Genomic DNA, 27,387 nt, shown 5'->3' with positions numbered 1-27,387 from the left:
TATAAGACAGTTTATAGCACTGTGAGATTATTTTTCTAATGACTATTAAAAAGTTTTAGAACATTTCCACAAATTCAATGAATACAGTCTAATAGAATGAATAATAGGTCCTAGGATGCAAATTTTGGTAGACTTATAAAAGACTAATAGAAAGTTTCCAATCGACAGATAAGTAAGAAGTTTCTTTGTGTTGTGTGGTGACCACCATTGAAATATTATTTCAGGGCTGCTGTTGGGGTGCAGAGGGTTAAACCATCACCAGTGACGCTGGCATCCCATATCAGAATGCCAGTTCAGACCTGGCTGCTCCAGCCACGGCTATCTGGGGAGTGAACTTGTGAATGGGATATCTTGGTCTCTCCCTCTGTCACTCTGCCTTTCAAATAAATCTTTTCCATTTTATTTTAAAAGAAAATATTCATTTCCTAGTGGTTTTAATATCTAGATATGTTTTTGGCTTAAAATCCTTCATTTTTGGCCTGACAAAGTTCCAACTGAGCAAATACCAAACTGATTTCCCTATTTCCAAATAGTTGTGGACTCAGAAAACGAGCCTCCTTAATGCTTCATAAAAATGCCTGCACAGGCAAAGGAGTGTGAATAAGCATCTCCAGAATCAGACCTTCATGGTCAAGGCTGCTGTTGTGACACAGGCTGTGTGTCCATTCAAGAATTCCCCCTTTCTGCAGAAGTTATAGATGTGTGCTCATATTTACATAACTCTTTTGATCCACCCTAAAAACTATGTTTGAAATCAAGGTTTCTCAGAAACGGTGAATGAGATTATTCATTGCCCAGGAAGCCTGTGTGTCATGTTGCATTTAGTTTTTATGCATCCCAATTAGTTGTGTTGTTCTACTAACATTGGTTTCTTAACTGAATTTTTTTAGTAACTCACATTTAGACACTATTTTTGTTTGTGACCTATCACTGGCTCATTTTGAATTGATGAATGAGATGTTGAAATTATGACAGTATTGAAAGGAAAACACTGATCTAGTCAATGTTCTTTTCTTTCTATAATGACTTACGAGGACTCAAACTAAAGCAACTGTGGTGTTTTAAAAATATAAGAAATATGTACTAATAATTCATATAACTATCCTTAACTTAATGAAACTTATTTAAAACATTTGCTCTCTGGGCTGGCGCCATGTCTCACTAGGCTAATCCTCTGCCTGTGGCGCCGGCACTCCGGGTTCTAGTCCCGGTTGGGGCGCCAGATTATGTCCCGGTTGCTCCTCTTCCAGTCCAGCTCTCTGCTGTGGCCCGGGAAGGCAGTGGAGGATGGCCCAAGTACTTGGACCCTGCACCCACATGGGAGACCAGGAGGAAGCACCTGGCTCCTGGCTTTGGATAGACACAGCACGCCGGCTGCAACAGCCATTTGGGGTGGTGAACCAACGGAAGGAAGACCTTTCTCTCTCTCTCTCTCTCACTGTCTAACTCTGCCTGTCAAAATATTTGCTCTTAATTTTTTTAATGTTTTTATTCTCTCTTCTTCATTTCAAATACCTGGAAGGCTGTGATAGAGGGTTTTGAAGCTCACACAATTTTGTGCAGTAGTCACTGCAGAATTTTATAAACATATCACATAATTTTAGTTTAATTAAATGAGTGATAAACCTCTTATCTGCCACTGAAAAATGAAAAACTCACTTAAATGGATTTTTTAAATTAAAATAATACTCAAAAGTTATAGCTTTAACAAAAGAAAATTCTCATTATTTTTCATTATTTGGTTCTAATTGTGTGTCACAGACTGATATTTATTATATGACAGGGCAAACGTTAGAGGTGTGGACATTTACAACAGGGGTGGGGAACATTTAGCTCACGGGCCATATAAGGCCTGCAAAATCATTTGGTCTGGCATTGCTAAGGCAATCACAGGTCAGATTAAAAATTCAATAAATGGTGGCAGGCTGATTTTAAAAAAAAATTTTTTTAAAGCAGGCTAGTTTTGAAGTTGATAATTTTGTATGGCCCTCAAATGATGTTTTAAATAACCAAATCACCCTTGGCAGAAAAAAATTTTCCCTCTCCTGATTTAGAAGAATAAAATTCACTCCAAAATCTCCCAGGAATATATCTTCTTTCATGTCATGGGCAGGTGTGCAGTGGGGCACACCTTTATGGGGCAAGCCACACACTTCATGGGGCAAGCCAGAACTGTGCGACTGGCCTGGTCTTGTTGCAGTTCTAACAGGACCAGGAAGCACAGAGAACTTTTGGCTGCATTGCCCTGCTGGGCTAGTGAAAAGTCTCAGAGGAAATTCCGACAGCAGTGGATGTATCTTTTGCCTTCCTCATGTCCTTGATGGAGGATGATTCTTCAGAAACTGAGAGAGGACAATCAGCATTGCTGCCTTTCACCTCGTATTTGTACAAGGGAAAAAGACACACTTGGAGGGAACTCCGGGAATGGTCAACAGCCTTCATAATGCTCTGTTCAGTTTTCTCCATGGGATGACCACACATTGAGGATTTTTATGAATTGAAGACATAAAGCTAGACACAGATGTAGCAGATCATCTAATGATAAAATATGCATCAATGTGAAGGTTAGTTTGAGTGTCCTTACCTCACTACAAATACTTCTCTCCCCTAGAATCCTATGAACATGATTTGTGATTTGTAAACACTCACAAAGCTGTGCATACGTGTGTATAAGCACACAAAAACTCAGGGCTAACTTTTCAACAATTTGGTAAACTAGCTGTTAAGCACAGCCATTATTAAAACTGAGATTACAGATATAATTATATTAAAAGCAGAGGTAACAAATACGCAAAACCTACCACTTCCTAGTTATTTTGCTACCTCATTATTATTCACACATCTACTGCATCTGTCGGGCAAGATTGCTCTAGAATGAAATGATATTGTGCATCCCTTGCACTAAGTGAATTGCCTACTGCAGATAAAAATTTGGATTTTCTTTTTCTGAAATTCTTAAATCCCTGAAGAGTTTTCAAGCAGGTTTATATTTTAGAATGAACTTTAGTGAGGATACAGGGAAAGGATTAAAATAGGGGGTAAACGATAGGATAGCTAACTTGGAGGCTATTGCAATAGAATTGGTGTAAGACCAGGAAAACCTTAACTCAGCCTGTGAAGTATGAATGGGTAGGAGAGGACAGATCTTACACATTATCAGCAGGATCAGTCGCCCTGGGACTACCAGGATGTAGACATCAGGAGAGAGTGAGTTGCCAAGGATGACTCCAACTGACCTACTTCAGCGCTCAGCGGGTAAGACTGCTGGTAGTTATGGTAGAGGGTGCAGCTAAGCACATCTCACACGACACCAGTAAGGACAGCAAACACAGTGGAATTGTGGCCTTAAAAAAGGTTTTCATACAATTTAAAAATATATATTCAAATTTCTGTTAAATTTCTTCTCTATGCTAGTATTCTGGGTTGTCTTTTTCTGTTAGAAGGCGGCAATTTTGGATTCTCAGTCCCTTAGGTGGTATTTCAGCAATCGGAAAAGCAAACTGGTCAACCCAATAGTTTGAGCACTTAGTCTAAAAGCAGCACAGAAAAACTGTGAAGTTTCAATTGAATTCTGAGGGGCCGGTGCTGTGGCCAAGTGGGTTAAAGCTTCAGCCTGCAGCACTGGCATCCCACATGGGCTTCGACTTGAGCCCCGGTGCTCCACTTTCGATCCAGCTCCCTGATAATGCACCCGGAAAAACAGTAGAAGATGGCTGAAGTATTTGGGCCCCTGCATCCACGCAGGCAACCTGCAAGAAGCTCCTTGCTCCTGGCTTTGGGCGAACTCAGTCCTAGCTGCTGCAGCTATCTGGGGAGTGAACCAGCAGATGGAAGCGTTCTCTCTCGTGCTCTTTCTCTCTCTCATTCTCTCTCTCTCTCTAACTCTGCCTTTTAGATAGATAAATCTTTACAAAAATTAAAATGAATTCCGAGAAAAAGTACAAAACAGTCATGATTAGTTAGGATTGAATGTAGTATGTCTAAGAGTAATTTAAAAAAATATGCATCTGTGTTTCAGGCTTATTAAAGTGATAAAGGATGGAGAGATCGACTTCAGAACTTCCACTCAACGTTCAGCTCTCCCAGGCCTCCCTTTCTGTTCATGGGTTCTCCACGTGCAGCGGCCCTGGTGTTGCCGCCAGGACTTCTCTGTTAACAGAAGCGCATCTCCTGTCGCTTCTATCCATGACTTTCCACGTGATTTCCTGTGGCATTATTGTTCCTTTTGGAGCCTTTGTTCAAGAAATACTATCCTATTTTTGTCCGAGTGTTTGAAAAATCTCCCTCCATTGTAGCGTGCCACCTAAGGAATTCCCCTCCCTGTTAATCAGGGGCTCTGTGAAGGAAGTGCAGTTTCTTCCTGGGACCTCATCTTCTCTGTTTCTAGAACTGAACATAATTACGTCAAACCTCACTGTTTGCTCTACCTTCTGAGAAACTGTCAAATATTCAAATACAAAACCATCAGATTCTCGATTCTCCAATTTAAGCAGAATAGAATTTCCAATGTGTGTCTGAAAGCCGCTTTGGATTTTGTGGGTAAGCCAGACACACTGGGATTAATTCCAGTTGTGCTATCTGTAATTATTCAGATACTGAGCTTCTTTACTCCTTAATTTTCATGAATAAATGAGTTACTGATGATTACATGCCATTCATTCTATTAAACAGGCCAGGATCTCTATCAAACAGAAAGCTGCACAGCTCCCAAGATTTCTTTGGAACACAGCCAGAGATCTTTTCCTTCTGCCAGGAGTTCATCCCTTCACTCAATACTAATTACACTTATACCTTGTTTTTAAAGTTGCACTCACCAAATCTACAAGAGTGGCAGGTGTAAAGGAGACTATATTAGGATACCATCTTATGGGAGCTACATTTTCAAGGAAAAATATATCACACAGGCACAGGGATAGGTAATACCCTGTATAGTGTCCTTTGGGGGCTGACATTTTTTCATGTATTCCATTTGTTTAGAGTGTGGAACAACTGAGCTATGCAGGTAATGGTAGGTAAATGCCACTTGCATCTTACAGACCTAAAGTAGATTATTATTTACTAATTCTTGTTAATTAGGCTATTATGATGTACATATACCTAAAATCAAGCTTTCTGTTTGCAAAAGGAGATTCTAACTAAAAATAGGGAGCAGAGCTCAAACTCATACCTTCCTGTATTGTATAACAATGAACTTCATGAAGACATCATTCTAGAAGAGGAAAAAATTTAATAAACAACCAAGATGGGCACCTGAGAAGAAAAACTGAATTCCCTTAAACCCAGAAAAAAATAAGATGATTCTAAACATTTATTACTGAGGCCAGAAAACAATTAAGACAATGGCTTGGAGATCTTATACGATATAAGAAGATAAGAGCTATGAAAAGAAACAAAAGATCTAGAGAAAAACTGATCCTATTAAATGAGGAAAAGCTGGAAGCATTCCCCCTAAGATCCAGAACCAAACAAGAATGCTCACTCTCACCACTGCTATTCAAAATAAACTGGGAAGTTTTAGCCAAGGCCATTAGGCATGGAAAAGAAATCGAAGGGAGGCCGGCGCCGCGGCTCACTAGGCTAATCCTCCGCCTAGCGGCGCCGGCACACCGGGTTCTAGTCCCGGTTGGGGCGCCGGATTCTGTCCCGGTTGCCCCTCTTCCAGGCCAGCTCTCTGCTGTGGCCAGGGAGTGCAGTGGAGGATGGCCCAGGTGCTTGGGCCCTGCACCCCATGGGAGACCAGGAAAAGCACCTGGCTCCTGGCTCCTGCCATCGGATCAGCGCGGTGCGCCGGCCGCAGCGCGCCGGCCGCGGCGGCCATTGGAGGGTGAACCAACGGCAAAGGAAGACCTTTCTCTCTGTCTCTTTCTCTCACTGTCCACTCTGCCTGTCAAAAAAAAATAAAAAAAAAAAAATAAAAAAATAAAAAAAAAAAAGAAATCGAAGGGATACAAATTAGAAAGGAGGAAATCAAGCTATCCCTATTTGGAGATGACATGATTCTATATACAAGGGATCCTAAAGACTCCACGAATAGACTATTGGAACTCTTTGTAAAAGAGTTCAGTAAAGTGGCAGGATATAAAATCACTACACAAAAATCACCAGCTTTTGTATACACAATGTCATGGCTGAGAAAGAACTTTTAAGAAGAGTCCCATTCACAATAGCTCCAAGAAAAATTAAATACCTGGGAATAAATTTAACCAAAGACATCAAAGTTCTCTACAATGAAAATTACAAAACACTAGAGAAAGAAAAAGACGACAACGTAAAAAATGGGAAAATCTCCCATGTTCATGGATTGGAAGAATCAAAATCATCAAAATGTCCATACTAACAGAAGCAATTTACAGATTCAGTGTGATTCCAATCAAAATACCAATGGCATTCTTCACAGATCTAGAAAAAATGATGCTAAAATTCATGTGGAAACACAAGAGACCCTGAATAGCCAAAGCAATCTTATACAACAAAAACAAAGCTGGAGGCATCATAATACGTGATTTAAAGACATACTACAGGGGCAGTTATAATCAAAGCAGCCTGGTAGTGGTACAAAAATAGACTTGAAAGCTAATGGAACAGAACAGAAACTCCTGGAATCAATCTACACCAACTCATCTTTACAAAGGAGCAAAAATCAGTCCCTGGAGGAAGGACAGTCTCTTTAACAAATGGTGCTGGGGAAACTGGATCTCCATGTGCACAAATATGAAACTAGACCCCTCCTTATACCTTACACAAAAATCCACTCAAAATGGATCAAAGACCTAAATCTATGACCTGATACCATCAAATTACTAGAGAACATTGGGGAAATTATGCAATGCATCAGCATAGGCAAAGACTTATTGGAAAAGATCCCAGAAGCACAAGCCATCAAAGTCAAAAATGACAAATGGGATCACATCAAACTGAGAAGCTTCTGTACTGCAAAAAACACTCAGCAAAGTGAAGAGGCAATCAACAAAATGGGAGAAAATAATTGCAAACTATGCAACTGACAAAGGGTTACCATCCAGAATCTGTAAAGAGCTCAAGAAATTCAAAACAAAATAAATAATCCAGTTAAGAAATGGGCAAAGGACTTGAACAGGCATTTTTCAAGAAAGGAAATTCAAATGGCCCACAGACACTTGCAAAAATACTCAGGATCACTAGCCATCAGGAAATGCAAATCAAAACCACAATGAGGTTTCATCTCACTCCAGTTAGAATGGCTCTCATACAGATATCAACAAACGACAAATGCTGGTGAGGATGTGGAGGAAAAGGTCCCCTGGTATGCTGCTGGTGGGAATATAAACTGGTGCAGCCACTGTGGGAAGACAGTGTGGAGATACCTCATAAATCTGACTATGGACCTACCATATGATCCATGCAACCCACTCCTGGGAATTTACTCAAACAAAAGAAATCAGCACACCAAAGAGTTATCTGTACCTCCATGTTCATTGCAGCACAATTCACAATAATAGCTAAGAATGGAATCAACCCAGATGTCTATCAGTTGTTGACTGGATAAAGAAAACTATGGAGTATTAGGCAACTATAATAAATAAATATCCCATCTTTTGCAACTGAATCCATTATACTAGTGAAATAAGCCAATCCCCAAAACACAGATACCGTATGTTTTCCCTGATCTAAGGTAACTGATAGAGTATCTGAAATGTAATGTATTGGAGTGAAAGACATTTTAAGATTGGATGATTATTTAGGGCCCTTGTCTCTTCCATTGAGGAACACTGTTGTTGTTGTTTTTTCTTTTTCTCTTCATACTACTTGTTGAACTCCTTTACTTGGAGTAGCGTTAACTATATGATCATTAAGTATACTGAAAATTGGTCTTTGAAAAATTAAGAATGAGAATGCAAGTGGGGGGAGGGTTTGTGCATGGGTGGGAGGGAGGGTAGGAGGGGGAAGTGTTAGCATGTTCCTAAATCTGTATAAACGAAATGTGTTAAACTTGTATGACTTAAATACACTGACTGAGGGATCTATCAGAGCACAACAAAAGCAGGGGGGAAATGCACTGGTAACTGATTCTGCTGAGGAGGCGTAAGGAGAATGCAGGGCAGAAGCCCAAGTACTGACATGGCTGATGACCCAGAGACGCTTGACAGGAGGCATGGGGAAGATCATTAAAGAAAAAAAATCTAATTATTGTTAACTGGAAGGCAAAGTATGGCACTATTAGAATACTTTGGTATCTCTGACCCCAGAAGATGTCCTCAAGCAAGAAAGAATTCTTCCTGCCTGATGCTCTTTGAAGATTTATTTATTTATTTGAAAGGCGGAGAGAGAGAGAGGGAGAGTGGGAGAGTGGGAGGGGGGGGAGGGGCGTGGAGGAGGGGGAGAGGGAGAGGGAGAAGGAGCTTGTGATCACGAAAGATCTATCCTATCTATCATCTGACTCACTCCCTGAATAGGTGCAACACCTGGGGTTGGTGGGCTTGGTCAAAGGTGGAAAACAAAAACCCCATCTGATCTCCTAGGTGAGTGGCAGAGGCCCAAGCACTTGAACCGTAAGCTACTGCCTTATTGGGTGCGTTAGCAGGAAGCTGAATCAGAAGCAGAGTGCAGGACTCAAACTGGCACTCTGATATGGGACGCAGATGTCCCAGGCTGGGGCTTAACCATCTGTACCACAATGCCTTGCCTTGCCCAAAGCTCTCTGAACTGGGACATTATTTTTTCCTGCCTTTGGAGTCAACTGAAACATAGGGTCTCCATAACTGTATGAACCAATCCCTTATAAGAAATCGCTACACACACACACACACACACACACACACACAAACTCTCTTCTCATGGTTTGTTTCTCTGAAGAACTCTAAATCACTACATTTACATAACACCAATAAAACTCACAATCAAGACTGGGTCTGCTGCTGGGAGTCAGGTACTTTTAAGAAATACTGCTGAGATTAAGTTTTCAAATTTGGGGGGGGTGATTTCAATATTGCTTAAAACATCATATTTTTAACCCAATCATTTCATTTCAAGGATTCTGTGGTATGGGAATACAACATAGCACATTAGTCTTTTTAAATATTAGAAATGGAGATGGGAAGAATAAAAATGTCTACTGCTGGGGAAAGGTAGTCAGGGTTGAGAAATTCTGTCATGAGACAGATACTGTGCACCCATTAGAAATGTGGAGGCTGCTCAAAGGCGTGTGAAACTCTACATAACATCAAGTGAAATAAGCAGGAGACAACTTTAGCATCAATTTTGCATTACAAAACAAAAATACATAAATCTAGACACAAACAAACACAGCAAGGACTAGAAGTGTTTGATAAAGTGGTGTCTCATTCATTTTTAAAATTCTCTTTTCTATGCTTTTCAGAATCTCTAAAACAAATATTGATTAATTTTCAAAGGAAGAAAAAATATTATTGTAAGAAAAAGGAATAGCTGGCAAGTCACTGCTCTGGAAAAGCTACCAGGAAGACAATCCCAACCCCAAATCCCTCAGAGCCAGGAATGGTTTTCTTAAGTGGTACCAGGTGTCCTGTCTGACCAGCTGTTCATGTTGTGGACAGTTCCTTGTTCACTGCACATGTCTACTGCAGAACTTCCTAACTGACATGTTTTCCAAATAACGCACCTATCTACTTAACAGATTTTCCCATTTTTCAGATGAGATTCTTTGAGGGACACAGCGAGAAGGACGAAAGGTAATGTTTTTCATTTTATCTCTCACAATTTTTAAGAAGAAAGATGAAACCTAACATCATGAACACCCTTTTAGTACAACTCGACCTTCTGCAGTTTTTTTAGTGATATATTTCCTAATGTGTTATTCTGCTTGATATTTTAAATGCCAAAGTTTTGAGCACTGGCATTAAAAAGTGCTCATTAGTCTTCCTGAGTCTGTCTCTGGTTAATAAATTAGGAGGGAGGCAGAATGAGGTTCTTGGGGCGATGCATGTTTTCACCACTTTGACCCCGAGTAAATCATTCTAAATGTGCTCAACATGTTCACGGTGCCATTACTGCAGTTGGAAGATTTAACTGGCACACAAAACATTTAAAATCACACTCACACACAAGCTCATTCATACATTACAATGTAAATTTCCTTGAAAAATGGACAAGAGAAAGATGAGTTAATAGACAAATAAAAATTCAAGAGAAACAAAGTTAATAGCCTTAATTTATCTCATGTTGCTTCCAAAAAAGGAAAAAAAGAAGAAATATGGAACAAATTACTGAAAAAGTAAGCAAATAAGCAGAAAAATTAATGCAGGGAGATGAACAAGCAATTCCAAGACGAAATCAAGAAGTTAAATAAATCTATGCAAAAATATTCAAACTTATGGAGTTGTATAAAAATAAATTTGAGTACACATTTACTATAATGTCTGTCACACAACAAATGAAACTATGAAAGCACAGGTAATAGCCAAATAAATGCAAATTTAAATAAATGTATGTACCTCACATTGGCAAACATTAAAAAAATATTTTGAAGTCCACAGTTGGCAAGGATGTGGAGAAACAGTCTGACATTTTTGTAGGAAAATGCTTTGACAATATCTTTTAGAGTAGTAGTAGGCATTAAATAAAATATATATTTCTACAGTTGCATATTTGAGCCATTCCAGTGCCCAAAATTTATCCTGTGGAATATATTAGAACAAGTGTACAGAAATAGCCATATAAGAATATTCTTTACAAAAGTGGCATAAAGAAAATTATAAGTAATGCAAAAGTCTACCAACAGAGAGTCGGTTACCTTAACACAATGGAATATTACAAATAAAATGGGATGGATAGCCAGTGTCCAATAAATAAAAAGCAACTTGCAAATATAATACATACAGCATCACACTTCTGTTTTGTGTGTATAAAACAATACATGTGTTTTATCCATCCAATGTACAGTATCATGTTACAGCAGCTGCAACTGACTGAGATAAGACCATGGAAGATTGCAAGCAGAGGCAATTTTTTTTGTCTCATTTATGACAAAACAGAACAATTTTCTAACCTGATAAATATTCCAGTATACTGTTTGTAATCCTAATGTGAAAGATGAGTGTAAACAAAAGATAGGAATAATTTCAGTAACAATTTCCGAATGACTGGAGTTACTAACATGGCCACCAACTTTAAAAAAAAAAAATGGGTAAGCAACTGTTTAGGAATTTTTATGATAAACAGTGTTCAACCGGGTCTGTCTGAAAGGCTGCATGAAATTGCTCTTGCAAATGAGACACACGTTCACCGGGCTCTCACTGTCCCATTCTCTGAGCCAGGCACAGCTCATGCACTTCCTCTCCATGCAGCATCTCCCTTAATCCACACTACAGGTTCTATCAGGTCTGGTTCACAGATGGGCAACTCCAGCGTCTCAGAGGGTAAGCACACTGCTCAGAGTCACAGAGCTAGAACAAGGCAGAGGCAACGATTGGTCTTTCTGCTGCACTCTTACATGGAGAATTTTACAGCTACATCTCAAGGTGTATTTGGTATAATGCGTTTACCAAAGGACACTTCTAGGTAACTGCATTTTGATACCTGTAAATTGTGCCAATTTACTGATGTCAACTGGCAAGAGGCAGTGCATAAATATTCTTTTTATTATATGATGCTATCTCCTTTATGTGGAAAGATCTTTGAGGTGGAGTTTGAATGAGTGTTGAAATGAAACATAATTTTCACCCAAATACAGGACACCGATTTATCTGATATCCCACACATACACAGTGTTCAATGAATGCTTTATGTAGTGAACAAATGAGGAAGGAAACATATGTATGAATTTCTCTGGCAATTATGACAGGTAAAATGATCCCAAATGGTCTTAACCCAGGATGGTAAATGGGCAATAGGAGATTCTCATCTTTGTCTTCAATCGCAACTCTTCCTAACTTGAAAGTTTTAAGTCTTCTACTTCAGGAGACAAAGCTATGAATACAAAGAATTCTGAAGACATTATAGGTCTTCCCTTCATTCCAACAGCTTCAAGTAGGTACCAAGGAACTTTGTTGTGCTGTTCTGACATTTGTCAAACCAGGTAATACAGGGAGGAGCACTATGTTGTAAGGAAATGATGAAGATTTTATTCCCCTGCCATGATGAATGTGAAACCTATATGATAGGTAGATTCCTAGATAAATACAGGTTAACAAAATTGTTCCTATTTGATTTAGAAAGCCACGACAGATCAATTCTCATGGAATAACTAGAAAGAGTTCACTCTACAAAAAAGGCAGCAGGCCCAGATGCTTTCACAGGGAAAACTCTATCAAACCTTCAAAGACCCCAGCCTAAGCTCTAGCAAAGGTAGTAAAAATGTCCTAAGTTCTTTACTGAAGTAAAATATTGCTATTTAAACTAAATAGGTAGGAAAACAAAAAATACAGATCATTATCAATCGTAAATAATGATTCAGTGATTACAAACGAGGAGTAGGAATTTGGCTTCACAGTTAAGATGTTGGTTAAGAAAACTGTGTTCCACATCAGAACCCCTGAGTTTGGTACCTGGCTCTAGCTACGGACCCTGGTTTCCTGCCAATACTAATAACCTTGAGAGGCAGCAGTGATGGCTCAAGTGGTTAATAAAAATATTTATATTGATATCACTGATAAAGCATCATACCTCTAACTACTCTTAAATAACTGAGGGACAGGGGTAACAGTTGGAAGTAGCAGAAGGCCTGTAAAAATTCTCTGTCCCACATATATGCAACGAGAAGGCTGGCAAAACTGTTCAGACTCAACTTTTTTGGAACTCAGTTTGCAGCATCCTGAAACATGCATTAATTTTTTAAAGGAAGAAAAAAGGAAAGGAAAGCTAAATCTTTATAAGAATGGCAAAGTTTGACCTGCACAACAGGGCCTGGGGGGGGGGTGGAGGGTGGAGGGAGAGTGGGCTAAAGGAGGGGCTGGCCCCTTTGAGCTCCAGCAACACAAGATGGCAGCCACCCCAGGCTCAGGAGTTAAAGTTCTTAGCAATTTCTGATGGTTGGAAGAGTTTGAAGAAGGCTGAAAAGGAGTAGGAAATGGAAGTGTTGGCTGGGGTCTAGAAGATGATGAAGACATGACACTTACAAGATGGCAGGGCCTCCAGGAACAATTTACAAAAACCAATACACAGTCTTTTTTTTTTTTTTTATTATTATTTGGTGGTGATGTTTCCCTGATTCTTCATGGTCCTTGTAGTGTCAGGTTGGTGTCTGCGCATTTTTTTTTTTTTTTTTGACAAGCCAAGTGGACAGTAAGAGAGAGCTACAGAGAGAAAGGTCTTCCTTTTCCGTTGGTTTACTCCCCAATGGCGGCTGCAGCCGGCGCGCTGTGGCCGGTGCACCGTGCTGATCCGAAAACAGGAGCCAGGTGCTTCTCCTGGTCTCCCATGGGGTGCAGGGCCCAAGCACTTGGGCCATCCTCCACTGCCCTCCCGGGCCATAGCAGAGAGCTGGCCTGGAAGAGGAGCAACCGGGACAGAATCCAGCACCCAGACTGGGACTAGAACCTGGTGTGCCGGCGCCGCAAGGTGGGGGATTAGCCCATTGAGCGGCAGCACCAGCCCAAATACACAGTCTTAAAATAGAATGTGGACCTAATACCCAGAAACACCCCCTTTATATGCTTTGTAACAAAAATATGAACAGGGTTAATGGTCTGACAGAGCAGTGGACCCAAGAGCTGTATCAGTGCTAGCAAAATGGCAGAAGTCATAACAGCATCGGAGTCGTGCTGCAAGAGCTGTGTGGCCTGATGATGTCTACAGAGAACAAGAAGCCCCCTTGGCCGCCCAAAGGACAGTGCTACAGCAACTAGGCAAAGAGGACGGCCACAGGCCCTGACTGCCACCTCGCCACACGATGTACACAGTCTTCCTTTCCCACAGTAGTATCCATTCTAGACTCATCTCGTAGGCCTCACAGTACTGGAAAGGAAGCTCCCATTCAAAGGCAATTTACCTAATGAGACTGTAAATGATACTATTCTGTCCATTTGAAATACAGAAGTTGTTCTAAAACAACACAAGAGCAAGGTTTGTGGAGGTAAACTTGTCCTAGTCTCATAACCTGCTCTCCAGATTCTACGGCTTTGACAAACCGCAGCCCCTTATCCTGGTCTACTCTGGCCCCACTGGGAAAGGGACTTTGAGGGAAGCAAAATGAAGAACGCTTTCAAGACTTTATACCAGGGAAAGCACCAACTCACAAGGCTCTCTTCACCTGATGAGCCTCAGAGCTCGGCCAGGGTGAAAGTCTATTCTTTGTGTAGTGGGTAAGGAGAGAGGGACTGGAATTCTGAGAGAGAGAGAGAGAGAGAGAGAGAGAGAGAGAGAGAGAGAAAGGGGCCATCCAAAAGGCTGAGGTAACTGCTCAGCAAGATAAGGCAGGGATTCCGGGTCAGGGAACAAGCTGAGTATTAGCAGAATGTGTTGCATAACAAGCAGTCATAAAAATTCAAGTAAGTGGGTATGTTAGAACAAGAAGTTCAAGACAGGAACAAATCTTTGAACAGGGATTTGAAACACGATATGGTTTGAAGAACACGCCTGGAACTGTTAAGACAACCTAGACCTTTTCCAATCCTTAGATCCTATGAGTTTAAGATCTTCTGGGGAGAGTGTGCATTCGGCCTAGTGCTGAAGACATCCACGCCCCACACTGCCGTGCCTGAGTTCACTTCCTGGCTGGGGCTCCTGACTCCAGCTTCCTCCTAACGTAGATCCTGGGCTGCAGCAGTGATGACTCAAGTAACTGAGTTTTTGCCACCCAAATGGGGGACCTGGATTGAGTTCTTGGCTCCTGGCTCCAGCTCTGGCCCAGACATGGCCACTCTGAGCATCTGGGGCGTGAACGAGAGGAAGGGAGTCGTGTATACTCAAAAAAATAATTTTAAAAAGACCTTGTGAGGACACATGCTTTCAAGATATTTTCATTTTAATGTGTAAGTAAATGAAAAATGCCAGTCTAAAATTTGATTTCATGTGTACACATATGTATGTGTACATATACTCACAGGCAATAATAGATCCTCTACTGAACAAATCCATGAAGAGATCCTGATGACACTACTCCTCCATGTACATGAGGCAACTTTCTTTAATCTTGGGGTAACAAATGAGATCCCTACATTTCAAAGCCTTTTTCATGACCTCTGTCAATGAAAGTAAAGTTCTAATGTGGTCTTAGACTTCAGATACAGAACAGTTCCTTCCATTGAGCCCCAATTTAGAATACAGATGTTTGTCCTCTACATTAATAACATTTGTTCTAATACAGCTAGCAAAATTAGATTGTTTTCAAAGGATTGGGCAATTCATAAAATGGGTAATTCAGTTTAGATGCAGGATACTCAGAACAGGTTATAATTAAGATTTGTTAAAATAAAACATGATGCTGAAGTGCTAAGAGACTTACAAACAAAAACTAACTTTAAAACTAAAGTATGAACATATACTTTTTTATTATCAAATTCTAAAGTTTTCATAGAGGAGAATTCACTTAGATCCCTGCATATAATCATTATTCAGTAAGTATGTGTTGATTTTTGTTAAATTTGAATTAGTATGAATTAGCAAGAAAGAAAAGCATTTTGGAAGTACAAAGTAACTCAGTCATTCTTATGTCCGTTTTCTTGATATTGACGCCTATCAGTGTGCTGGGTTCTTGTTTCTCAGAGGTAGACATATTGAGACTGACATGAGCAATGTCGTCACTCTGTGGCATGACTGACTCACGCTCAACCATTCCATCTTCCGACGTTCACGACACTTAGGGTCTCAGATTAACAGCATGCATCCACTTAGGGAAAATCCTCAGCCCGTATTCTCTCTGCTCCCGGCTTGGCTCTCGACGCCCACGCCCCTTTTCCTCTGTGCTTTGCATGCTATGCTCTCTCGGTTTACTTCCTCTACCACGAGAGCCAAGAAAGCCAACCAAGAAAAACGCTCAACTCCTTCCAAAGACACTCAGAATAAACTCAGTGGAGCCTGCCTCCAGGTGCTTGCAACAGAGTTCCTTCTGCACCCAAGGGAAGATTTCATTTACTTTGCCTTTATGTTAGGTAAGCACTGTTCAACCCTAGGAGGTAGGAGCCCGATTTTCATGACTGTGAGTAGGGTATGATTCCTTAGGGATCCATAGGGCCATTCAGCTCAGAGGCAAAGAAGTGAGGATAAATCTATACTAGGCTTTCTACTGTACAGAAAAAATCTACATTTTATACTTAGGGCTTTTCTCCAAGTCAGGTTGTGTGGTTAAGTCTAGATTCAAAAATCCAGCTAAAAATAAAAATGTGAACACAATGTTGACTGTTGATTACTAGAGGCTTTGAGGCATGGCATGGAGAGAGGGAGCTTGGATTAAAACATAGGGGAAGCTGGGTGTGGTTCATTAACCAGAACAACTATTTCATAATAAAAGATGCTTTCAGGGGAAGCTGGATGTGGCATATGTGAGAACTCTACTATGTACAATTTTTGTTCTGTAAATTACTATTCTACAAAAAAAGAAGTCAAACAATTAGATAGTGGTGTGAAAGGACACAAGATGAAAATGACTTAATGGAAAAGAAAAAGTAGAAGAGTTTGTTTTGTGACAAGGGATTCAATGGAAGAGGCTAGAGACATGTCTCAACACAAAGAATGTTTCCTGAATGGCCTTAGAGTTTCAGTGAGAGGAAAGGGGCCACTTCTCTTCTGAGGGGAAGCTAGGGCTGGGATTGCACAAGGTGGAAAGAATCATGAGGAGCCATCCTCCTTGAGTGGGCCATGGAAGTCCCCAAGGCCACCCCACGGATCACGAAAGGCTTCCTGCATTAGAAGCAGAGTAGCCAGGACTCAAACCAGCACTTAGGGAAGGAGTCAAACCGATTCCCCAGCTCCACCCTCAGAAACGCCTAGGGCAGGCTCAGGATGGAACTAGCTTCCCAGGGGATCACCAAAATACAAACAGAGGAATTCCATCTAGCATTAAGGGCATTAGGAGGCTGAAATGTCGATGTTTATAATGGGGCATATCTAGTAAGCTTTGTTATTTTCACCAACAATGGGAGGGGAGAAAAACAGAACAGTGCGGACTAAACCTCACAGTAACTAGGACTTACAGTGGCACTGAATTACTGTCCAAATCTCGCCTTCTGGGTCCATGGTAAAATACACAAAACATAAAATCTCATTTCACATTCTTTTTAAAATTCTGTCTTTTTAATCAAAAGTAGCTCATTTCATTGATTAAAATCATGTCTTCTGTTTACATGAGCATTTATGTCCTAGGTCAATCCTGAGTTTGAATAAAAGGAAAACATGTAAAAAAGAAAAGAAAATTTCTTTCTTATAAGATTTAACAGGTTTCATGTAGTACATTAAAATGTTGAGACGGTATTATCTGGTGAGCTCCAGGCACATTAGATACTGTTCATTATTCATGTTATTGTGTGTGTGATCATACCTTGGGAGTATGTGTGTGTATGATCATACAGAGAAAGCATATAAGTTTCTTTAAACTCTCATTTGTGTAAATTTATCTCAGGTTCTTAAGACCCGCCTGTTTTCTTGCTCTGACACTTCCATGGAGGAATAAATGAAGTCCCACATTCTTCAGAAACTTATTTAACTCTCACTATATGCCCCGTAACTAATCATAAATCTTTAGGCTGAATTTCAAGCTACATGGCTGACATACACATTTTCAATATAGTGTACTTAGCACAATCATGGGATTTATGGAAGGTTCTGAGTCTAACTAGGCAATATGTAAGAGGCAGTGTTTTTGTCTGAAAATAGATCCTTTAAAAGTTGATATTTAAGTTAATGTTTAGCGAAAAATAGGAAAAAAAGAAAATCACCCGAGACATAAAAGATACCAGGTATAGGGATAAGAGATCCCACAATGCAGTTACAAAGGGTAAGGAGTGAGGGTGGGTGGAAGAAAAGATAAGAAGCTGGTTCAGCAGGTTAGTGTCAAACCACAGATTGAGGTCATCAGCCATGACCTTGAAGGTAATGAAAATCAACTGTTGGGCTTTAATTATCAGAGTGATATGATCATGTCTATGCCTCAGAATCCAGTGACAGATTATAAAGAAGTTAGAGATGGGGGCCCAAGTCAGGAGGCAAACTAGCTGAACAGAGAAGAGAAAGGTTCAGCTGAAGAGATGGTAATGAAACAAGACATGAAGATTAAAATGAGAAAGGAATTTAGGAGTTAAAGTAGAAAATAATTTGTGATTACTGGATGTGGAATGAAATGGAAAATTGATAGAAAATAACTCAACCTCAAAGTAACCCGAAGGTATTAGTGGACTTTTTTTTTTAATAAAGAATATGGGCAAAAGCATTTCAGGAGATCAATTCTGTACATGCTCAGTTTGAGATGACTATGTGTTACTCTGGTAAGGGTGTTTATTAGATATCTGAATATAAAATATATGTTTGGAGTTCAGAAAAAGATTATAGCTTAGAGACAAAAATTTAGAAGGTTGTCATGTCAAAAGCAATAGTAAGCCAAGTTAAGAACTTATTGAAAGAGAAGTAGAGCCTGGCTTGAATCTAGACAACATCAATATCTAAACTGTTTTCACTGCTACTCACCATTATTATTGTCCATAAAGATTTAATCCTAGGTTACTAATATTATTTGGTAAAATATTTTGTTATATTTGATCAGCAGATATATGTAATATATTAAACAGATGTGCACATTATCTATAAAATCCATCTTTTTAGAAAAGATTTATTTATTTGTTAGAGAGAGATTGTTTGATTGATTGATTCATTCATTCATTCCCCATCTGCTGGTTTACTCCCTGAATGGCCACCAACAAAGCTTGGGCTGGGCCAGTCTGAAGCCAGGAGCTGGGAACTCCTTCCAGAACTCCCATGTAGGTAGAAGGGACCCAAGCACTTGGGCGATCATGAACTGCCTTTTGAGTGGATTAACAGGAAGTTGAGTAGCTTCCCGCATTAGAAGCAGAGTAGTCAGGACTCAAACCAGCACTCAAGTATGACCCAAGTGTTGGCTTAACCTGCTGTACCATGATGCCTGCCACCAAAATATGTCTTAAAATACTGAACTTTTCTAATAAATAATGTGTGATAGATTTATGTTCCTATCTAGAGAAACTAGAAAAGACAAAAATAAAATAAAAACAAAGAAATGAAACCACTGTTTGAAGGGACTGGGAAACTGTTGAGGGAGTCAGGACTTCAGATCCGAGATCTTTATAAAGAAGAGATGCTCATTGAAATGAGGTCTACATCCTGGCTACCACGATTCCCTCAAGGGCATTTGACAATTCTTGGGTAAGGAGAGACTGGGATTCTAGAAGAAGGAGTATGCCAAGAGTGAGCCAGCAGAGCACAGTGGCAATCTCAAAGGGCCAAGGACACAAAACTCAGGCTCCAGGGCTGACAGAGAAGATTACACAACCCTAGATAAAGGTGGGTGCTCAGAAGTAAGATACTTAGAGATTTTCCCCTTGAGGCATTTTCTGATTCTTAGCTTCACAGGAGAAGAGCCTAAGAAGACATGCAAAACAATTCCAGAAAGAAGTATCATTCCAGGTTCAAACAGGACAGGTCTTACTAAACAACCTGCTTCTCATTTTGGGTCCAAAGTAAGCTAAACCTTGCTAATCATGGTTACACAGAAGTAGACAAAACTGTATTACAAAACAATCCAGCCACATCAAGGAAATTTATTGATTCTCTCTGCTAGGGGGAAATTCTCTAGATTTTAAACATATAATGCCTAAATTTACAATCTCAATAAATTGATTTAATAGGACACATGACAAAGCTAAAGAAGAGATTAGTATATTGGAAAAATGTCAGTAGAAAAAGATTTAGATTTGTGGGGAGCAACTCGGACTAGACTAAGTTACTGGAATTAAGACTTATTCTATGCATCTGCTGTCCCACAATATGGCGCTGAGAAGGGAGAAACAACTTTTACGCAGCTGCCTCTCGCCAATTTGATTGACTGAGCTGCAGGAGCTGATCTTACTCCTGATTGGAGGAGAGCAGCGTACTCAGCGTGTGGGTAGCAGAGTTGGGATTGGTGGAAGAGGACTATAAAGGAGAGAGACAACATGCACCGGGAACATCTAAGAGGAACATCTATCTGAAGGAACACCTGTGCAGCCCCCGAGAGAGCCGGCCGCCGGTGTGCCGCTCCCCTGCGGAAGTGGGGAATGTGGCAGGGGGAACCGCCCTTCCACGGAGGTGGAAGGGTTGGTAGCCAACCCGGGAAGAGCCAGCAGCAAACCCGGGGAGGGCCGAGCAGACAAAAGAACAGCGCAGGGTCCTGTGTTGTTCCTCCACGAAGAGGGGGAGCGACATAATGGTGCCGTGACTCGGATAGAAAACCCAGGAGGGAAGAAGCGGGAAGAAGTGGGAAAATACCGGAGAGAGAGACTAGCAAAGAGCCTAGGGAAAAGCCGGACAGAAAAGGTGCCAGAAGAAGCTATTGAAAGCCTAGGCATAGACTCGGATACGGACTGTGGGAAAGAAGTTAGGATTTAAAGTGAAAGCAAGAAGAAACTTAGACTCAGATACGGACTGCAGGTTGAAAGCGAAAGTGAAACCTAGAAGGAACACCACGGACTGTGGGGAGAGGCCAGGAGAAATGAGAGGGGAATATTGTTGGAAGAAAAGTTAGGAAACATACCGGGTAGAGAAAAATGTTAGGGAAATTGAAGCCGCCGCGGGGCGAGGTGCCGGGAAGCCGTGGAGATAAGAGAAATAGAAGTTTAGAAGTAAAATGAGAGAAATAGGAATGCTGGCAGATAGAAGTAAAATAGGAGAAATAGGAATGCCCGGAGATAGAGAAATAAGAGAAAAATAAGGCCTCCCCACAACACGGCAATGAGAGAGCTTGGATTCGGTCTGCCTGATTAGGCGATAAGCACCAGCAGGCAGCTCGACCAGAGTATGAGCTGCAGGTCACCGAAGATAGGCACGAATCAACATCAATAAGTCTCCCCACAATACGGCAATGAGAAGGCTTGGATTCGGTTTGCTTGATTGATAGGGCTTGTAAGCACCTGCAGGCAGTTCTAGCAGACCAGAGCATGCGCTGCAGGGCACCGAACACAGGCATGCATCAGTGCCTAAAAACCTCCTCACAACATGGCGAAGAGAGGACCCGGACTCGGTTTGCCTGATTGGTAGGGCTTGTAAGAACCTGTGGGCAACTCTAGCAAGCAGAGCAGAGTGTGTGCCGCGGGGCACCGAAGACAGGCGCGTATCAACGCCAAAAATAAAAAGAAAGGGGGATCTGTGGGGAGCAACTCGGACTAGACTAAGTTACTGGAATTAAGACTTATTCTATGCATCTGCTCTCCCACAATATGGCGCTGAGAAGGGAGTAAGAACTTTTACGCAGCTGCCTCTCGCCAATTTGATTGACTGAGCTGCAGGAGCTGATCTTACTCCTGATTGGAGGAGAGCAGCGTACTCAGCGTGTGGGTAGCAGAGTTGGGATTGGTGGAAGAGGACTATAAAGGAGGAGAGAGACAACATGCACCAGGAACATCTATCTGAAGGAACACCTGTGCAGCCCCCGAGAGAGCCGGCTGGCGGTGTGCCGCTCCCCCGCAGAAGTGGGGAATGTGGCAGGGGGAACCGCCCTTCCACGGAGGTGGAAGGGATGGTAGCCAACCCGGGAAGAACCAGCAGCAAACCTGGGGAGGGCCGAGCAGACAAAAGAACAGCGCAGGGTCCTGTGTCGTTCCTCCACGAAGAGGGGGAGCGACAAGATTTTAAAATGGAGATGACAATATGTTGGAGAGTACTGAAAAACTGAGACATGTGTGAGTATAAAATTGTGACATGATAAATTGTTTAATTAGGATTTAAAAAGAAAGAATTTAGAAGTAATATTCACATATAATCACCAAGAATTTTCTAAAAGTAGTGAATGACATTAAACCACAAATTCATGAGGTACTACAAATCTTTGGCATGACAGACAAGCAAGAACTCACATCATATGGACTGAAGGAAATAAGACAAAGAAAGTAACTTGAAGACAGCCAGAGGGGAAAACATACATTAATTTCAAAGCAATACCAAGAATGACTGTCAACGTCTTTCCATTAGCTGAAAAAGTTTTCATATGTGGTTTTATTTCTTCCTTGGTTTTTTTGAAGATCGCATTCATGAACCCAGGTGTGGTTAAGGTTTTCTTTTTCAGGGAGGCTTTTAATTAAAGGAATCTATTTCTTTAACAGTGGAAGGCATTTGGCCCAGCAGTTAAGTGACTGCTTCAGACACCCACATCCCATATTGGAGTGCCTGGTTTGAGTGTCGTTCCTTCCCTTCCAATTCAGCTTCCTGCCGATAATGTGCACCCTAACAGCAGATGATGGCTCAAGTACTTGTGTTCCTGAACACCCACTTGAGTTCCAGGCTCCCAACTTAGGTCAGGCCCAGGCATTTGTGGAGTGAATAGGTGGATGGGATATCTCTGTCTCTCTGCCATTCAAATTTAATGAAAATAACTGAAAGAAATTCCCAAGAAACGAACAATGGAGGCCAACGCTGTAGTGCAGTAGGTTAAGATGTTGCTTGCAAGCAGGCATCCCATATCAGAATGCTGGTTCAAGTTTGAGTTGCTCTGCTTCCAATTCAGTTCCCTGCTAATGCACCTAGGAAAGCAGCAAAAGATGGACCAGGTACTTGGGGCTCTGCCACCCATGTGGGAGACTCCTAATGGAATTCCTAACTCCTGGCTTCAGCCTGACCTGGTCTATGCTGTGGCAGATTTGGGGAGTGAACCAACAGATAGAAGTTGGCTTTCTTTCTCTCCCTGCCACTCTGCCTTTCAAAGAAGTATTTTTTTAAATATTTATTTATTTATTTGAAAGACAAAATAGAGTAAGAGACAAAGATCTTCCATCTGCTGATGCACTTCCCAATGGCTGCAATGGCTGGAGCTCAGCCGATCTGAAGCCAGGAGCTTCTCCTAGGTCTCCCATAAGGGTGCAGGGGCCCAAGCATTTGGGCCATCTTCCACTGCTTTCACAGGCACATTAACAGGGAGCTGGATTGAAAGTGTGGCAGCTAGGACCAGAACCAGCACCCATATGGGATGCTGTCACCGCAGGGAGCAGCTTTACCTACTACACCACAGCACTGGCCTCCAAAGAAATCTTTTTCAAAAGAACAATCGAAGCCAGAAGAAAAGAAAGTTTTCTTGAAACAGAAATACACTGCCAAACAGAATTCTATACCCAGCAATAGTATCGTTTAAAAGTGAAAACAAAATAAAGACATTTCCAGGTGGTCAAAATTTAAAGAATCTCTCACAAGAAATTTTCCATTAAAAGAGAATATCGGAGAAAGGAAACATTGTGTCACTTGAAAACAGGAACATGCTGAATGAAATAAAGAATATTAAAATTAAAATGAATATTTATGGTACAAAAACATAATAGAAATGTTTTGTGGTATTTAAAATACCTATAGAACAAATGAGTGACAATTAATAAAAGGAGAAAAGATAAAGCACTTTAATTTAATTTGCTTGGGAGGTAAAAAAAAGCACTAACAGATAAGTTATAAATATAGTGAAATGAAGGAATAAAGGAAATATAAACTCAAATATGTTAGCAATGTAGTAATTTCAATACTCCAATTAAAGCTAGGATTATCAGACAGAAATAAAAAAACTCGTACAGTGGTCAACATACCCATGTCCTATACTGGAGTGTCTGGGTTTAATTCCCAGCCATGGCTTCTGACTCTGGCTTTCTACCAATGTAGACCTTTGGAGACAGCAATGAAGGCTCAGTAATTGAGTCCCCGTCACCCATGCTGGAGACCTGGAATGATTCCTCACTTCTGCCTTGGCCTATCCCTAGCTATTGCAAGCATTTGGGGAGTCAATCAGTGGATGGAAGATCTCTGTTGGCCTCTCAAATAAATAAATATTTAAAAAGCTACAATTATATGCTGTTTACATGAATCTACATCTTAGATGTACAGAAAGTTTGGAAACTCAGGGATGACAAGCACAAGGCTACTTCAAACTATGGGAAAATGAAAATAAGATAACGTGCATTTTCCATGAAGTACTTTTGTATACCACACACAAATTAGCCAGAGGAAAGTTGGAGTAGTTATCTTAATAACAGACAAAATAAACTTCAAGGCAAGAAGAATTATGAGAAATTACATTTGATTTTAGCTAAAACATCAATAAGTGACAGAATTATGATTTTAAAAAACCTTTCATAAGTCAATCCATAAGGAAAATATACCATTCTAAATTTGTACATCCTAAAAAAGACAACTTCAAAATACAAGTATAAAATGCAAAATGAAGTCAAAGATAAATTCACAAGCAAAGTAACAAACCTTCTTAAGTGGCCGATGGAACAAGTATATATAAATCAGGGAAAAACAAAAGCTCAGAACACCAGTCAATAAAATTGACCAGTCAACATGTACAGACAACTGAACTTGACAAGCACAGATGTTTTCTAATGAATACGGAACATTCACCAAATTAACCATATGCTGGACTAAAGCTGGAGTCAATAACTTTAACAAATTTAAATCATACAGAATATGTGCTCTGACCAAAGCACATTAAGCAAAATTAATTACAAAAGCTAAATTAAAAAGGCAAAAATGTTTGGAAATTAAACAATGCACTTCTAAATAACCAGTAAGCCAAAGAAATCACAATGAAACTTAGAAGATACTTTTCGCTGAATAATCATGATATACTGCATTCCAAAACCTACAAGATTTAGCAAAAGCAATGAATTCAGTCTGCTGCATTTTAGAAAAGAATAAAAAGCAATTATCTAAGTAACTATTTCAAAAAATTTTAAAAATAAACCAAAATTGGGCCAGCACTGCAGCGTAGCGGGTGGAGCTGTCACCTGCAGTGCTGGCATCCCATATGGGCACAGGTTCGAGTCCTGGCTGCTTCACTTCCTATCCAGCTCTCTGCTATGGCCTGGGAAAGCAGAGATGGCCATTGCACCCAGGTGGAAGACCTGGAAGAAGCTCTTGGCTTCGGATCAGCACAACTCTGGCCATTGTGGCTGTTTTTGGAGAGAGAACCAACGGATTGAAGATCGATCTCTCTCTCTCTGCCTCTCCTCCTCTCTTTGTGAAACTCTTTCAAATAAATAATCAAATCTTTTTATTTATTTTTTATTTGATAGGTAGAGATATAGATAGTGAGAGAGAGACAGACAGACAGAGAGAAAGGTCTTCCTTCCATTGGTTCACCCCACAAATGGCCGCTATGGCCAGTGCTACGCCGATCTGAAGCCAGGAGCCAGGTGCTTCTTCCTGGTCTCCCATGCAGGTGCAAGGGCCCAAGCACTTGGGCCATCCTCCACTGCACTCCCGAGCCACAGCAGAAAGATGGACTGGAAGAGGAGCAACCGGGACTAGAACCTGGCACCCATATGAGATGCCGGCACCACAAGCAGAGGATTAACCAAGTGAGCCATGGCGCCAGCCAATAAATAAATCAAAAAAAAAAAAAAAAACACTAGGATGGTAAAATAATAGTATTAAAAAGATAAGTTGAGAAACTGATGAAAATGCAAAGAAATGCACAGAAGAATATCAAGAAGAAAGAATAATAATATTGATGAACCCTCAGAGACTGATCAAAACAAATATTAAAAAACCAAACAGGCAGGTGAAATGGAAGAAATTTATAGAAAAAGGTAACTTGCAAAATTAAGAGAGAAAGAACAGAAAATGTGAATACCTTTATATGAGCATATTTTAATAAAAAATCTTCTGAAAATTTATTTTCATTTTATTTGAAAGACAGAATGAAAAAGACAGACTTATCCCACATGCTAGCTCACTCCCCAAGTGCATCCAACAGCAGAGTCTGGGCCAGGCTGAAGGTGGGAGCTGGGAGCCTGAAACTCAATCCAGGCCTCCCGTGTGGGTGGCAGAGAGTCAAGTACTAGTTCCATCACCTGCTGCCTCCCAGGGTGTGCACAGGCAGGAAGCTGGAGCTCGAATGCAGTACTCGGACATGGTATGCAGGTAGGCTGAGCTGCATCTTACCCGCTACATCAAGAAAATGAAACTAAAGTCAAAGCCTCCCTGCAAAGAAAATCTTAGGCCTACCTGGTTTCATGTATGTAGGCTTCTGAAATACACGGGGAGAAAAAAAGCCAAACAAGCAAACTTTTTCAGCTAATAGGAAGAGGAGTATCACTTCTTGTGGGGAGCAACCCGGACTGGACTGAGTTACTGGAATTAAGACTTATTCTATGCATCTGCTCTCCCACAATGTGGCGCTGGGAGAGGAGCGTACAGCTTCTACCCAGCTGCCTCTCACCAACTTGACAAGCTGCAAGAGCCGCTCCTGATTGGAGGAGAGCAGCGTACTCGGCATGTGGGCAGCCGAGTTAGGATTGGCGGAGGAGGACTATAAAGGAGGAGAGAGACGGCATGCACCAGGAACATCTAAGGGGAACATCTAAGAGGAACACCTGTGCAGCCCCCGAGAGAGCCGGCCGGCAGTGTGCCTCTCCCCCGCGGAAATGGGGAAAGTGGCAGGGGGAACCGCCCTTCCATGGAGGTGGAAGGGTCAGTAGCCAACCCGGGAAGAACCAGCAGCAAACCCGGGGAGGGCCGAGCAGACAAAAGAACAGCACAGGGTCCTGTGTCGTTCCTCCATGAAGAGGGGGAGCGACAACTTCTGTTTCTTTTTATAAAATCAGCATAATACTGCTAACAACATCTAACCAAAATTTAAAAAAAAAATTTTCTTGCACTAATGCATGAGAGAGAAAAGTCTTCGTGGAAAGAAAGCCTAATTTTAAACACAAAGCAAACACTGCATAAACAATGAGCTATTACTTCCCATAGCCATAAACCCCGCCTTGACCTCTAGGGAAATGGTAGGTTTCAAAATGATGATATAGCTACATAATATTTTAATAAACACAATTTGCCCATTCATTGCCTTATACAGAGATTAATATGATAGTGAAAAATGTAGAATTTTTAAAAAACTGGAGTAAATTTGCATGGGGATGATTTAGGAATACTCTAAGTGAATTAAGGACAAAAGTAATGTATAGTGCTTGGAAAGATTAGTCACTTTTGGTCTAATACTTTTATAATAGTAAAATCAGGTAGAGTGAATATATTTTATATTTCACTTTTTATAATTTAACTGGTCAGAGAATAATTTGAAAGAGCTTAAAAAGGCAAATATTTTGAGAGTGAGTTCATTTGGATAGTCTCACATACTTGTGCACTTTTTCCTTTAAAACTCCTTTTAGAAGCATCAAGAAAGTCTCTCCTCGTTAACATCATTTTCATCAGGGCCTACCTATCAAGGTTCCAAGGTTCAGTGGGTACACAGGAATGCGAACACCGCCCCAGGGAAGTCCTGTCCTGCCAGGGAAC

General features: G+C 40.9%; 1 protein-coding gene and 1 pseudogene across 2 annotated transcripts in view; one reads left to right on the top strand and one right to left on the bottom strand.

Annotated features, from left to right (window-relative positions):
• The window catches only part of ADGRV1 (adhesion G protein-coupled receptor V1), a 603,645-nt gene that overhangs the window by 152,714 nt on the left and 423,544 nt on the right, over positions 1-27,387 (bottom strand). The gene's annotated exons all lie outside the window — the stretch shown is intronic.
• LOC149122242 (ubiquitin-conjugating enzyme E2 variant 1-like) lies at positions 12,934-13,799 on the top strand (annotated as a pseudogene).

The sequence above is a fragment of the Oryctolagus cuniculus genome, chromosome 14 (genome assembly GCF_051225735.1).
Source record: "Oryctolagus cuniculus isolate XC-2025 breed Fujian yellow rabbit chromosome 14, ASM5122573v1, whole genome shotgun sequence".
NCBI lineage: Eukaryota > Metazoa > Chordata > Mammalia > Lagomorpha > Leporidae > Oryctolagus > Oryctolagus cuniculus.
This window is presented reverse-complemented; position numbering and strand designations above follow the sequence as displayed.